This window comes from Chinchilla lanigera, unplaced genomic scaffold, assembly GCF_000276665.1.
Source record: "Chinchilla lanigera isolate Chin_1 unplaced genomic scaffold, ChiLan1.0 scaffold00059, whole genome shotgun sequence".
Taxonomy (NCBI): domain Eukaryota; kingdom Metazoa; phylum Chordata; class Mammalia; order Rodentia; family Chinchillidae; genus Chinchilla; species Chinchilla lanigera.
Window position 1 is genome coordinate 2,984,514 of NW_004955460.1, and position 14,475 is coordinate 2,998,988.

Genomic DNA, 14,475 nt, shown 5'->3' on the forward strand with positions numbered 1-14,475 from the left:
TTCAAAATAGATGCATGGACTCCAGGGTAAAACAGAAAACTATAAAATTTCAGGAGAAGAAACAGGAAAAGTCTTTGGGTCACGTCAGGGGAAGGGAAGATAAGATACAGTCTGGGGCAAATATCTGTAAACAATATATTGACAAAGAAATAGTACTAGCACACATATAAAGAACTCTTAAAATGTAACAGCAAAAGAACCCACACTCTAAGTAGAAAACAGGCAAAAGATATGAACAGACATTCCACCAGTGAGTTTATATACATGGCAAATAAGCACATAAGAAGATACTCAGTTTCATTAACCATTAGGGAGATCAAAATGACAATGAGATGTTCCTATACACCTAACAGAATAGAATTTTAAGAAGTGATATCAAATGCTGAAAAGGAGAAACTGGATCATTCCTATTTTTTGAGAAAATCTAAGATGGTACAGCTACTCTGGGAAAAAGATAGGCAGTTTCTTAAAGAACTGAACATGCAGCTACATAGGACCCAGAAATTGCACTTTTGAACATTTACCCTAAATATGTGATGTTCACAAAAAACCTAGATATAAGTATTCATAGAATATTTATTTGTGATAGAAAAACCCTGGAAACACATCCCCCATACTGGTCATTCAACCCAGGGCCCTGCACTGAGCTATCACAAGTACACTTTTAATATTGTTATTAATTTTATTTTGAGATAAGGTCTCACTAAGTCACTAAATTACCAAGGCTGGGCTCAGACTTGCAATCTTTCTGCCTCAGCCTCCCAAAGGAATGAGATCACAGGCATGTGTTACCACTCTTAGCTCCTACAGTCCTCTTTTAACTGCTGTATCACTAAGCAAACTGTGGTACTTACATCTCATGGAATATTTCTTGGCAATAAAAAGGAACAAACTACAGATTCACATGACCTGGATGGTTCTTGAGGGGGATTATGCTAAGTGGAAACAGCCAGTTCACAAAGATTACATAGCATGTGATTTCATTTCCATAGCATTCTCGGATGGCAAAAGCCTAGAAATAGGGAACAGACATTAGAGGACAGGTGGCCTTAGAGGGGAGGGAGTTTCCAGTGCTATAAAAGAAAAATAGAAGAGAATCTTGTAGCAATAGAATGTTCTTTATCTTGACTGTCCCAGTATTTGTGCCCTTACTGGAGTACTGTACTGTAGTTTTACAAGATGCTACCACTGGCAACTAGATAAAGAATATATGCAATCCCAATTTCTTAAAAGGACATGTGAATCTAGGTTATCTCTAAATAAAGTTTTACTTAAGTTTTTTAAAAGCTTTAGTCTTCTATATGTTGGTTTTTAAAACCTGGAATTAAATTTTGTGTATGATGCAAAGAAATTTCACTTCATTTTTCCCCATAACATGATTTTGAGCAGTCATTTCCCCAGGAATCCAACATCATTTTGCTGCATGTATCACTGCCACACAGATTGGGTTTGTTTCTGGGCTCTTGGTTTTGCTCTGTAGATCCATTTGTTTATTGTGTTGCCTGTACTACAGCGAGAAAATCACTGTGGCCTCACAGGAAGCATCAGCATTCCATTTGGCAAGACCCATCTACCTTCTCCCATTGTCTTCCCAGGTTCTTGATCCTTAACTCTTGTGTATAAATTTTAAAGTTAGCCTGTCAAGTAGCAAGAAAGTCCTGTAGAGCAGAAATCATATCTCTACAATATTATCTTACTACCCATTAAACATTTATCTTAATGGTTCTATTGCTGTAAGTAATTTTTAATGATTTTGTGAAGTATTAGCATTTTCTTACAACAGCTTTGTAGATTTTTCATTTCATTGATCCCTAACAAAAGCAGTCCACTTTAGGAGTTTAGGTAAAATAAAGCTTTTTATGTCCCTAAATAAAACTTTCTATGTATCATTAGCACACTGAGATGAGGTTAACTTCTAAAGTGTGATTTGCTTCTAGCAAATATTAATAATCCACTTACAGACTTCTGCTCAGTTTTCTGTAAAATTAATGACATCACCTTTGAAGAATTATAATTTTGTTTCTTTGCAATTATTATAATTGCAGTTTATTGTCTTATTTCTGGCTAGAACCATCAAGATATTGATGAATGCAGTGTTAGTAGGAAATATTAATGGTAGTGAACATAATATTTCATCACTATTTTCTGCTAACTGTTGTGAGCACACTTAACCAAGTGAAGAAATCTATTTCTCTCAATGAGAACTTTTATTGCAGATGTTTACTTTTAGCAAGTGCTTTTTATCCATCTATTGAATCATAATTTTTCTCCAGTAATCTTAAATAAGACAATGAATGTTATGGATTGTGTCTAAATGTCCTCCCAAAGCCTCATGTGGTCACAGTTGGGGCTTTTTCAGAGGTGGCTGGATCTAGAGTGTGTGATGCTGGGAGTAAGGATGGATGACTACTAAATCAATACACTGATGGGTTTGGCACTACCCTAATCCTGGTAGCCTGGAAACTATATAAGAGACAGAAAGAGGCTTGTCTTGCCCCTTGCTTGCTTGTTCTTGCTGTCTTCTGCTTGCCATGAACTGGTTCTCCTCTGCAAACCCTCTGTGCCAAGCCATTCTACCTTGGAACTAACCTATTGTGGATTGAAACCTCTACAAACTGTGATCTAAATAAACCTTTTCCCCTTTAACTTTAGGTATTTTGTCTCAGCAATGAGAGAAAAGTAACTAAAATAATAATGAATTAATACATATTCTAGTGTTTAACCAAATTTACATGTAAAGAATAAATTAATTTTTGAGTTGTCTCTTAATGTTTGTTTAAAATTTTCTTGCATGGCTTTTCAGGAATGACACTGCAATTATCCTTTCTTATATTGTTCTTGTTTGATTTGCAAAGAGTAATTTTGTTTTGCAAAGTAAGTTAATCATTCCTTTTCTATTTTCTGAAAGTATTTGTGAAAAATTGATATTATTTGCTCCTTCAGCAGCTGGTGGAAAATAGCCTTCAAGCTCTCAGGAACTGGAGCTTAAATAATGAGAAGACTTTTGATCATTAATTATTATTTAATGAAAAGGCAATTGAAATATTCTCATTCATCTTGAGTGTGTTTTACTACTCCAATTTATAGGAATTTTACCTTTCCTTTAAATTATCAAATTTATTCTCTTAAAATTGTTCTTAAATTATCAATTTTAGAATAATTATATCTTTATGGTGAAGTAAAAATTTTTTACTAAAGTTTTTTTTAACTAAAATTTTTTAGTAATGCACTATTGTTTAAATGTCTGCAATGTCTAAAATTAACAAAGCTACACTAGATTAACTATGGCTTGTACTTATATATATATATATATATTTTTATGCCTAAATTAGTCTTAGATATGTCTGTTCAAAACAGAAAATTGCAGAGACTTACTCTGTCTTTTAACTGCAGAATTCACTGTATTTTTTAAGAATTAAGATTATTGATATGTTTTAATTTGTTAGCATCTTAATTATTGCCCTTTTTTTGTCTCACTAACAAATAGTTTCCATTTTGCCTTGTTTAAGATTATTTTCCCACATTTACTAGTTTGGAATATACCGACTGTCCTTCTACTCTCTTTCACTCTTCTTGTCCTTCAGAAATTATAACCTGAATACTTAAGAAAATGAAAAATCGATCAATACATATGTAGGCAGCCCTCTGCCAACTTCTATGCCAGGTGTGTCCAAACATTTTTGCTTTCCAGTATTGTTAGTTTCTCAGTAATATTTTCCTAGCGCCCCTATGCAAAAAAGAAAATATTTAGTTTTGCTTATTAAGTAATTAAGTGAAAATAACCTAATATGTATTTCTGCCTTAATAACTTGTCATTTGAAAAACATAATAAACATAAATGAAAAGAAAAAATAATGTTTTCATTTTCTTCCTAAATAACCAATTGCTTTCTAGTAGTATGTGTGCACATTAGGCACCGAACAACTTTTTTATATCTTGGAATAAAGTCCAATACCTTCATTGTTATTTCTTGTTTCACATTAAGCAATATCCACCCAAGTCCCCACTTTAATACGTCATTGAAGGGCTGGGAGTGTAGCTCAGTGGTAAAGCATTTGCCTGTCATCTGAGAAGCTCTGGATTAATACCCAGCATCACCAACAAAAAAAACACACCATCAAAAGGTAGCACAATTTGATGCTGATATTATGAACGAACATGAGCTAGCATTTTTGTTGTGGCAAACAGCAGTTGCTGTTTCACTGGAAAGAAAACTACCTTGAATGTTACGGTTTATGTCTAGATCCTCTCGCCCCAAGCCTCCTGTGCTCAAAGGCAGGGCTTTGGATGGGGATTGGATTATGGTTTTTAGCCGACTTGCTGTTAGGAAGTGTGGTCTGGGGTGGAGTCTGATCAGATGAGGAGGGACCAGATGAGGGGTGATCAGATGAGGGGTGTGGCCACTATCTGTCTTTCGGGCCCCTCCCTTGATCTTTCTTTTGGCTGTGTGGCGCTCAGTCACGTGCCTCTGCAATGCCATCCTGCCTTGGAGGTCACCAACTATGGATTAAAACATAAGCCAAAATAAGGCCCTCCTTGAAGTTATGATTGTTGGGTATTTTGTCCCAGCAATAAGGAAAGTGATTAAGACACTCCTCATCCCTGTGCATCCCCTGGCATGTCATGGGTGCCTCAGTATATGGTTTGAGAACCACAGTTACATGCTACTATATTAAGTATTTTGCTGCTTTTTAAATTTTTTTATTTTAAAAATTAAAAAACTGACAACATAACGATGAAGACAAAATCAAAACAACACAAAAAGAACAAAAATGATACATGACCTCAAGACAAAATGATAGAAATTTACAGTGGTTGCTAAATTACATACTGTTATCTTCAACGAAGTTGCTCAGTCTATTAGACATAAGAATGTAAGACTGATCCAACAATCAAAGACAGTAACAAGTAATAAACAATGAAAATAATTAGAAAAAAACATTGGAAATAATCAGAGCTTCACCATACAAAATGATAGGAGTTTGGTAATGGTTCTTATGCTGCGTATTGTTTTCAGATCAGTCATTCTAATTACCAAATTCAAGCATGTAAAACTGGTCAAGAAAAAGAGAAAATTTTAAGCATTGACTGTTTCTCTCAGTAAACTACAGACATTAGCAATACATCTATTCCAGAGGTTCTTTTTTAACTTAAAAAATAAGCATTATCATATTGCTTTTTAAAAATCAATGATTTTGAGCTTACTATATGTTTACCATAATTATTACTTGCCATTTTTTTAAATCCTAAGTCTTCACGCAGTGGTTATACTTCTTTTTCCTGTAGAATTATTGTTTAGAATTTCCTTAGTCATCTGCTCATAGTAAATTTTCTTAGCTATTATCCTCCTAAAAATTACTTTATTTTACCTCTATACTACCATGGAGTTGTGTTGGCTATACATGTCTAGGCTGACAGCTATTTTCTATTGGCATTCTGATGATGTTATTCCACTGTCTTCTGATTTTCACTATCGCTTTAAAGAATTTAGCAATAAGTCTCATCAACCCTGATTTGTAGGTAACTGGTATTTACTCCTTGGGTGATTAAAAAACCCCTACATCGTTGGTATTCTACAGCTTATCATCCACCAGTCTAAAAGTCAATTGCTTTTTATTTAATCTACTTAATTTCATACATAATCTATTTGCTCTTCAAGGATACCTGATTCTGAGGAATTATGTCGCTAAAAGTCCTGAGAAATTCTCAGCTATGTTCAGATTTTACCTCTGTTCTCCGCAGCTTCTCCAGGAACTTTGGTTAAATATACTAGGCATCTATTAATTATATACTAGACTTCATGAGTCTATGTTTTTCTGTGTCTCTTATATTTATTTTCTCTGGGTTGAATTCTAATTAAATTTATTTGGGTCCACATCCCACATCATGAATTCTCTCTTCCACTATGTCTAATTTACTATTTAACTTGTCTGTTGTTTAGTTGTGCTTTATTCAGAAATGATTTGCATTTTCTTTTTCCAGGTAATCAAGGGAACCACCAAAATAGGACCACATTAAGTTAAATTTTCTGCTCGGGTATTTTTGGGCCCCAAGTGATTTAATTCCTACCCCACTGGAAGAACATTTTCTCCTCACATCTTTCCTGCAAGAATCAAGGTCTAATCAGGTCAGAGTCTCTACTGTTTTCAGAGTCTCTTCGGTTTTCAAGGCCAGTTCTAAAAAGTATTTCCTTTTTGTTGTTGTTGTTGTTTTGTTTTTCTCATAGTTCACCCACTGAGAATACAGACTTTTTGATGTCCAAGATTTAGTGTGAATTCTCTACATGATCTCCCATCGGGGTGGAATTGAGATTTTTGTCCTGTCCCCATCCAGTGGTTACAGCAATTGCTACTTTTAGTGCATACTTCTTTGCATGTGTGCTTTTTGATCATCTCTGTGCTGGCAGATTTCTCTGTTCATGCAGTCTTCCATATTGTCAGCAACAGAGATCTTCCAGGTATCATTGCATCTCCTTTAAAATACATTTCTGAGGCTTAATTTGATGACCCAATCTTTCCCAAGGTTAATTAGCTCAGGAAATAAGATTAACAATTATTAAGTAAAATAGGAAATACAATAGACCAATGGAATGTAAAGGTGATTTATGAACTTTAAAGTCAGGATATTAGAAATCCAGATTTACATCTTTAATTCTATCCTCCTTGGCAGGGGGACCATTAATTAAATTATCCCAGAATCAGTTGCTACAAACTTTGGTGGAAGCTGAAGAAGCATTCTTTCCCCTCGTGCTCAGGGGCCAGCAAAACCTTTGAGAGGGGCCATTACAAGAGGTGGTCAGCCATGAGATTGCGTGGGCTGTTTGCACTTAGCAAGGACCATATAATGCTTTCTTTCTTAGCAATTCTCCAATTGCCCAGTGGGAAACTGAGATTTGATTCATTCTGAGAACAGATCAGGAGGCTGTAAATGTATCATCTTTCCAACTGAATTTAGCACTCCTCTCCCTGGAGACTACAAAAATTCTACGCAAGAATAGGGAAGTCCAGTCTGAGAGGCAGAAGCCAGCTACTTTAATTAATTAATAATTAATAAATTGCAAAGTCCAGTCTGAGAGGCAGAAGCCAGCTAATTATTTATTAATTAAAGTAGCTGGCTTCTGCCTCGCAGACTGGTCCTTCTCAGAGGCCATTGGAATAAACATTTTTCTCATGAACATTAATTTTTTGATCAAGAAATCATCACTTAAATGTGGATCACTGCTGAGGACTCTTATCTTTCAGGGACTGAAGTAATCGTGGAATGGAAGGAAGGAAACAGTGAGTTGGGGAAATTAAAATAAAAAAGCATGGTCACAACAAAGTGTGCAGACTGAATGAGCAGAGTTCACTAAGGGGCATGCTGGAGTGATACCATCTGAGTAAGGTGAGTGTAAAGAAAAGACAGGGCCTAGTGTGAGCGAGTAGTAGCTTGGCACCTATCTAGCATGGATGATGAGCAATCTGTGAGCCCTGGATCATTGCAACTCTTCTGTGACCCAGTTCATGCTATTGTCTCTATTGTACAAATGAAGGCCTACTTTTCAGGCAGTAACACACCTTGAGCAGTATCATAAATAGAAGGAAAGAGTGCCTATTTCATTGCAGCTTACAGCCTTCCCATCACCCTGTTGTCTCTAAGTGTTCAGGGCCATTTCCCACTCTAGTAAGATTCCAGTGTTCCTAACCTGGGTACAGCACAGACATCAAAGAATTAATCATGGGGACACCAAATATCCTAAACAATTGCCATTAAAAATGTGCCATTGCTTCCACTGCCACAAGTGTTGCCTAAGAAAGTCAGGTTTAGTGTGATGTAAGTAATGTTTTATGGAAGCCTTCCTCTCTGGCTCTTTGATAGTAGTGGGCTGTGAACTCTTTGGAAATTAAGTCTCCTCTGGGGTTAATTGCAATAAGGCCTCTTTGTATTGGATGTAGTAAAGCTCTTTAGTAAGTCTACAGGAAAATGAAGGACAATAGGATTTAACAAAGCATTACCATCAGATTCCTTAACAATTTTTCTTTAATGAAGTTATGCATGCCAAACCTGCTTCACATTCATTGTCATACTTGACACAGCCTAGGTTTAACCGGGAAAGGATTTCAGTATTAGGAAACCACGGAGGAAATGATGTTGCAGCACACAAATATATCTGAACACCCTCAAAGCAGAACAGCACTTGATAAATGTGGGGGTTACTCGGTCCTGTACCAAGAGGGAGCAATATAACTTGTTTACTTTATATCGGTCATTCTAGACTAGAGAGCTCTAACCACCCAAGAGGCAATCAAATGATAATCCAGCCATTACAGAAAGATCATGGACATTTTTGTTTAATTTTGCAGTTCCGGGGATTGAATCCAGGGCCTTTGCCCTGAGCTACATCCTCAGACCCTTTTATTTTGAGACAAGGTCTCACTAAATCACTGAATTTTCAGGTTTGGTTCAAACTTGCAGTCTTCCTGCTTCAGCGTCCCGAGGTTCTGGGATTACAGGCATGTGCAATCATACCAGGTGGCACTGTGCCTTATATCTTCTTTCTACTTGATCTGTTATTCAAAACAAAACAAAAAAAACAAATTTCTGATTTTCAAAGAAGGGCAGAACCATTATAATGAACATGTTTTAAGATTTAAAAACATCAAGGTAGTGGTTCTCAACTGTGACAAATTGTGTGGTTTACATTTTGGATTGGTTTTCATGGGAATTTGTGTTAGTGGGGAAGGGCTTTGCTTATAGCAGGCCGATGCATGCTTGCCCGAGGTAAAGCGATAAGAAGAACTATTTTAGGAAGGAGCCTCATGACTCAGTGTGGGGGTGATCACATTGGTAAGCATGGGCCTGGTCACTGATAACTTTGTGGGCAAGTGACCCTTTGGATACGCCAAGAGATTTTATCAGTAAAGAAGAGGCTGAGTCATGTATATATAATTTTGGCTTGAATTACTTGGGCTGTAGGGCAGAGAGGTCACAGAAAATAAAACAAAGTGACAGACATAAACTCAGCCGAGAGTCAGGCCTGAGTTTCTCTCAAACACATTTCTTTAACCAGCTGACATTTTCCATCCAGCGGCCCATCATTTTAATCATGTGTTATCAGCCTGCTTCACAGACCCTTTACTGTAGGGTCGCATCTCATTGGAGAAGCCAGAACAATGGCTGTGGCATCTCTCTGCCTTGCTCCAGGATCATAGGAAACACTGTCTCCTGACTTCTAGCTGTGTGATGCTTTGTCTTGGGCTTGAAGCTGCCACTCTGGTTTAGCTACTGTGCTTCTGTTCACAGCAAAGGCTTTCCTTTCAGCTGAGTTCTGAGGCAAAATACAGGTCATATTTAGCCTAGGTCTTGAGTGAAACCTGATACTGCCCGTAGTTGGTTGAACAAGGGCTACCCAAATACATCACTGAGTTCTAATCCCTGGAATATTTAAACCTTGCCTTATTTGGAAAAAGATTCTTTACAGATGATATTAAATTAGGATTTTAATGTGGTAAGATTATACTGGGTTATATGGACGTGCTTTAATCCTCTCTAAGAAAGAGGCAAGAGAAGACAGCAGACACACAGGAGAGGGGACAACACTGTGATCACCCAGGCAGAGCAAGGACACCTAGAGCCATGTGGGGCTGAAAGAGACAGGAAGGATCCTGTGGTACCACTGACTTCTGACCTTCAGGACTGAGTGAATACCTCTGTTGTTTTAAGTTATTCTATTCATAGTAATTTGTTATAGCAGCCCTAAAATACACTGGGGGATTGACCCAGAGTCTTTCCACTGAGCTACATTCCCAGCCGTTTATTTTATTTTATTTTTTAATTTTGAGACAGGGTCTTGCTATTTACTAATTTGCCCTGGCTGGCTTTGAACTTGAAATCCTCCTTCCTCAGCCTCCTGGAGTGGCAGGATTGCAGAAGTGCATCACTACACCCTGCTATATTCTATCTCTTAAATTACACAAAGATATAGCCTCAGGAACTATAATTGTACCTCTCTATTAACAATAAGTTCCCACCAAAAATAAAGAAAAGAAACCTGGCCCAAGGAAACAGTTAGATGGGGATTCAGGGCTGCTACATAATGGAGACAGTAATACTTTGAATAACAGTCATGCTTAAGTCAACTACTAGATGATACTTTATTATAACTGTTTTTATGAAGGAGTTTGGTTTCATCTTATTTTTGCAGTCTTTTGGAACTATATTTACCAGCTCAATCACCTAGTGGCAACTAAAATCAAAATGTTTTCATACTGTTGTGGTTTGTGTCTAGAAGTCCCTCCAAAGCCTCATGCAATCATGGGGTGAGCTTCTAGGGTTTATGATTGATTCATGGTCCAATGCTGGGATTATGGGTGTGAGTACTACACCCACCCTGGGATGGGCAGCCTGCATACAATATAAGGGAGGGAAACAGGCTTGCTCTGTCCCTCCCTTTTTGCTCTTGCTTTTGCTGTCTTCTGCTGCCATGAGCTGTTGCCCTATGCCATGTGCCACTCTGCCTTGGAGCCAGCCAAGTAGGGACTGAAACCTCCACAAACCATGAGCTAAATAAACCTTTCCCTCTTTAAACTGGGTGTTGGATATTTTGTCTCAGCAACAAGAGAAAAGTAACCAAGAAACATATCAAATCTGTCTTTCTTCTACTTCAGTAATTTGTTCATGCAAATCATGGAGCTCAGCCATAGGCTGCTGCTTTGTGGTAGGTGTATCCATGTAAATACATTTTGGTTCCTTTGTAGGTCTAATTATTTTCTGATGACTCCTAAACATTGATTCTTTTCAAGACTTTCTTTCAAGTATAAAGTCATAATTTGCAAATGATCTGTTTTTCCAATACTATAATAATACTTTAAAGCAAAAATAAGGAGAGGAGGAATTCACAATAGGTATATGAGAAAATCTTGGTCTTACCTGAAAATAGCATTGACTTGTAAAGGAAAACTTAAGAATTTATGATCTATCACTATTAGATGAGAGGTTTGGACAAAATTTTTTCTAACCCCTTGAGACCATAGTTTCTATACTGTTAAAAACTATACTAATATAATCTACATACCTCAGAGCCTTGTTAGGAGGATTATAGGAGTTAAGATACTTTCACCTGAACATCCTGACCTCTCAAGGTCAATAATGCCCCCCCAAATGTATTGCTATCCACTCCCAAGAAGGAAAATTTATAGATTTCACATATAAACTTGGATTCATGAACTTTCAAGAAAAACTAAAGGATATGATATGCCTGGATCCAATCCGCAGGAGTCAGAAGCAGCTATTATCTTTAGACTTGACATATGTTTTCCTGTTTTCGATGGTCTCCCACATCCCTTATTGCTGATCACCCAATCTGATTCACTCAGTGACTTTATTTGCCTGTTACTTTTAAGTATTTGACCTGTGACTGTTGATCAATGGGACAAAGTCCAAACTTTTTAGTACAGATCAAAAGCAGTCACATCTCACTCAGATGCAGCATTGAACACTTGGAGATTTCTAAGCATCATACTCTTTCAAGCCTCTTTGACTTTTATATACATCGAACTCCCTCCCACACAGATACCTCCATTACTATCTTCTTTGCAAACTTGTATCTTACAGCACTCTACTTGAATGACACCACTTCTATGAATGTTTATTTGGGCAGCCCAGAGCAACTACATTCTTCTTCTAATTTTATAGTAGGAAAACACTTGTTGCATTGGTTTCTAATCAGGCAGGCATGCAATTCTATTCAAATTACTACGAATAGAATAATTTAAAACAACAGAAGTATTCACTCAGTCTTGGAGGTCAGAAGTCAGTGTTACCACAGGATCCCCCCAACTAAAGGGCCTGTGCCCACTGCCTCTATATTGCTTGGCTTTAGCACAGAATCTGGTATAGATAGATGTTAAGAGTTTGCTTTTAAAAGTTAAAGCGCTCATCCACTATTGGGGATATAGCAAGCACTAAAAATTGTTTTGAAATGGAGTAAACAGTATTAGATATCACAGACTAGGGTTTACTATAAATGAACTCCGCTTTAAAGTACATTAAAAAATTATAACCTCATACCATAGTGAATTTGAATGTAGGTTCTGGCAGGGTGTGGTGGTACACACTTGCAATCTTAGTATGCTGGGAGGCTGAGGCACAAAGATCACAAATTCAATCCCACCTTGGGCAACTTAATGACTTAGCAAGATCCTCTTTCAAAATAAAAAATAAAGGGGCAGGGCAAAGGCCCTGGGTTGAATTCCCAGTACTATAAAAAGAAAAATAGAAGAAAATAGACTCTTAAGTCAAGCTGTCTAGCTCAGCTTCTTGCTCTCTGCCTAACACTGGCAAATCTTTCTTCCAACTTAGTTTATTGCATAAACAGGAATTGCACTTACTTCAAAGGTTATCGAGATAATCATGTAGGTATTTATGAATGTAAATAATATAAATATTATTTATTTCTTATTTATCATTATTTTGATATGACAAACTGTTGTCCATACATCAGTAAGGAAATTTAGCTGAGATTACTGTTATTGTTGTTATATAAAGCCTTCTTCATCAAGAAGTCTTGTAAAAAAAAAATCTCCACACAGTGAATGAGTGAATCTATAACTCAGTATTTTATTGAGATGAATATATTGTAAGGTCTCAGATCTTACTAACACAAGGTAAAAAATACATATCCAGACAAGTTGCTCAACCCTCTTTTTCCAGTCATTTAGGAGACTCCTCTTTTCCTTAAGCTTCAAATAATCCTATATAAATGAACTTAATTAGAGTTGATGGTGTAGTCACTGGTAACACACCTGCCTAGCATGCCTGAGGCTCTGGGTTGCAGCCCCACTACAACAACAGCAACAACAACAACCAACAAAGAAAATCTAGCTCTTTTAAACGAGTCAAACTATAGGTATATATCCCTAAAATAACAATGAAATAGCATCTATTTATAACATTTGTAAATGTGCATATTCTTTACAAGATAATAATGTTCAAATGGAAAAAGAGACCTATAACTTTTACCTTGAAAGTAAGGATTTATATATATATATGTGTGTGTATTCCCCGTCCCCCACCCCCACCCCCGGTACCGGAAATCAAACTCACGACCTTGCTCTTGCCAGGCAGGCACTGTGCCGCTGAGCTAAATCCCCAGTCCTGTATTTATATCTTAAAAGTAAGGGCATAATATATATATATATTATGTTAATATTGTTTATATATATATATATATATATATATAATAGGAAAATGCTCAAGGGTGAAGGGCAACTGGGATGTAGGAAAAGAGAAGGGAAAGAAGGAGAAATTTTGTATGTATGTATATGCAGGATAGTTAACATAGTTGATCTACTGTCTCCTATTTCTTTGCTGAAAGAAATTTAATGAGTCCTTGATTGATCAATATTGCATGTCTCTATTTGTTTTCATGAGATACCACTTTGAAGATATCAATATGTAATACAATAAGCATTGTTAATTTCCTACCACTTTGTTTGTAACGCTGTATTGTTTGTACTGTTCTTTTGCTATTTTGTAAAATGTTGTCTGGCTGTTAATGTTTTCCTCCTTTTATTTTTAAAATTAAAAAAACTTAAAAAATAATGTACTCTTGGACCAAATAATTCTTGGACCAAAGAAATAATTTTTAAGAAGTAAAAAGTCAGACATAAAAGTGCCAGTCTCAGCATCTTTGTAGCATTATCAAAAACTGGCAATAACTTCAACACTCAAAAAATAATAAATAATAACACAGATATATGATAGAATATTGGGAAGGTATGAAAATTATGTTTACAATGTTATTTAACAATATAAGAGAGTTACTAAGCAAAAATGGAAAATGCAAATTTATACAAATAAGATAATTCTAAATATTAAGGTTAAAATGAGTAAGAAATCACCCCTCACTTATTGAGTATGTAGGCATCTAGAACTGCAATGTTCCTAGGGTGGTAAAATCCTCTTTCTGCAATAGTAACTAAATATTTCAACTTTACAATGCATGCATTTAGAACAAAACAAAAAGTGTATATTAAATAGACAGCTACATTGTATGATAAAGATCAGAGTCTGAAAGACTGAGTTCTAATCTGAACTGGATGACCAATTTGAAAAGAAAAAATACATGCATGCATGGAAGAATATAGTCACTTCTCAGAGGCAAAGGGATCAAACTTAAAGCATACAATGGTATTTTAGGTGAAATAGTCTTCATCTGTTAATAAATAAAGATACATGATTTTAAAGGGTGTTTAAAGGTCCTGGGACTCACCTAAGTAAAAATTGCTTACAAGGGAGACGAATGGTCTTGTGGGCTGAGTTCCACAGCTGAAGATGAGGAAGGATGCCGAGCAAACAATTTCCAAAATGCTACACCTGTATATCATCTGAGACTAGCAAACCAGCAACTTTGACTTAGAAATGCAAAAAAAAAAAAAAATGACTTTATATATCTTGGGTAAGCTAAAGAATAACTTCCAAGGGGTAATAATTTCC

At 36.3% G+C, this 14,475-nt stretch overlaps 1 protein-coding gene across 4 annotated transcripts in view; it reads right to left on the bottom strand.

The window, feature by feature from the left end:
- The window catches only part of Sugct (succinyl-CoA:glutarate-CoA transferase), a 693,160-nt gene that overhangs the window by 118,048 nt on the left and 560,637 nt on the right, over positions 1-14,475 (bottom strand). The gene's annotated exons all lie outside the window — the stretch shown is intronic.